The 1,732-nt window shown below is 35.8% G+C and overlaps 1 protein-coding gene across 2 annotated transcripts in view; it reads right to left on the bottom strand.

Moving 5' to 3' along the window:
* LOC107660638 (adenylate cyclase type 5-like) overlaps positions 1-1,732 on the bottom strand; it is a 104,990-nt gene that overhangs the window by 48,245 nt on the left and 55,013 nt on the right. The window lies entirely within an intron of this gene.

Below are 1,732 nucleotides of genomic sequence, written 5' to 3'. Positions count from 1 at the left end.
ATATAACTATAAACTATGATAAAAGTTCATCAGCATGCATTGAATAATCCCATGTTGTAGCGCAAAAAAAAAAATATATTGCGACCAAATCATGCTCGTGCAACCAGCTGAGAAAGTTAGTTGCAAAAGAGCGACCAGTGGGAAGAATGAGTCTAGAGCCCTGATATGCATTTTACAGAGGCAAGAGGAAAAGAAAAAATACCATCTACACTTTTCTAAAGACAGTAAGTTCCCTTCAGACATACATTCATATAAACTCCTACCCCTAATTGAATCGCGATTTGTTTAGCATCTTAACCGATTTGAATCGTCACATATTTAAATCGATTTTCAACCGACTCGCGATTAATCGGTACATCCCTAGAGTTTTGTGGGCACAGGTGCACCGCAACCTCTCTCTCCACCTGGGGAATGTCAACGTACACCCTAGACGCCCCGCCTTCAAAAAGGGGCCGTCCATGACTTCGTCAGCTCCTCATGCACCTCCGGGAAAAAAGACACCGGTGCAATACTCGGGAGGAGTGAGTGGTCCACTGGGATGTGCCCGGCTGAAAAGCTCTCATTGTGACCCTCAGACCCTTGTGTGCAAAGAAGATGAGTGAAGGACTTACGGGTTTGAAACGACATGAGGGTGAGTAATTTTTGGGTGAACTAACCCTTTAAGTAAAAAACATATAGGTAAATATATGGTATTATACTGGTACATCAATAAACATGAATGAATAATATTTTGTTCATATAGTAAAAAACTAATAGATATTAGTTATAAAAATAAAAAATACATTATAATATAAATATATAAATATATAAATAGCCTAATATAAAAATTGTTAACTAAACAGCTTTATTTGAGGTTTATGCAACTTACACAATAATACATATTTTTTTCACAAACCTTATTTACTTGTTAGCAATCCACCTACATGCATGCTGTTGTACATAAATCTAACAACAAGAACACACAAAAGCACATGCCAAAACAAAAGATGGCTGAAATGCAAGTTATTTCTAGTATGGAATCTGTAGCATAAGCAAAAAACACAGTCAAGCATTTGAATTTCTCATCAAAATTAGGGTTGGGTATCGTTTGGGTTTTTTACGATACCGGTGCCAAATCGATACTTTTAAAACGGTACCGGTGCCTAAACCGATACTTTAAAAAAATAAATAAATAAATAAATACCCAAAATAGGATGGATTGGCCATTATTGAGCGCTATAAACATATTTAATGTCTGTTTCATTCATACTGGACGCCAGAGGGTGCCCTCGCGCAGAAACTCCACATGTGCATCACAGAAGGAATAGGACTCAGGCATAGTAGCTGATGTCAAACCATATGTGACACTTCTTGACACACTATATTTGAGTATATGCAAAGGTTGTGCTGAGAAGATTAATAATTTTGTGTAAAAAAATACCAAAATGTAACTATGGAATATTATTCTTTTATGCTGCTTTTTGTCATTTTTGAAGCTTGACAGCTCAGACAGTCCCTATTCACTTTCATAATATGGAAAAGAGCTTTGCATTGCTATCGCTGTAACTGAGTAAACAGAAGATATAAACGTTTTGAATGATAAAACAAAGACAATAAACACTCAACTGCGACAATGTATAGTTTATCTGTGTTATTCAAGCCATCTTTGGTATTTTCATCATAATTAAGTATATTTACAATCCATTGCTAATCGACATAGCCTTTTTACCATATGCTTTTTACAGTATAGAAC

The sequence above is a fragment of the Sinocyclocheilus anshuiensis genome, unplaced genomic scaffold (assembly GCF_001515605.1).
Source record: "Sinocyclocheilus anshuiensis isolate Anshui unplaced genomic scaffold, SAMN03320099.WGS_v1.1 scaffold627, whole genome shotgun sequence".
Classification (NCBI taxonomy): domain Eukaryota; kingdom Metazoa; phylum Chordata; class Actinopteri; order Cypriniformes; family Cyprinidae; genus Sinocyclocheilus; species Sinocyclocheilus anshuiensis.
Note: the sequence above shows the minus strand (reverse complement) of the source record. Positions and strands in the feature narration are given on the sequence as shown.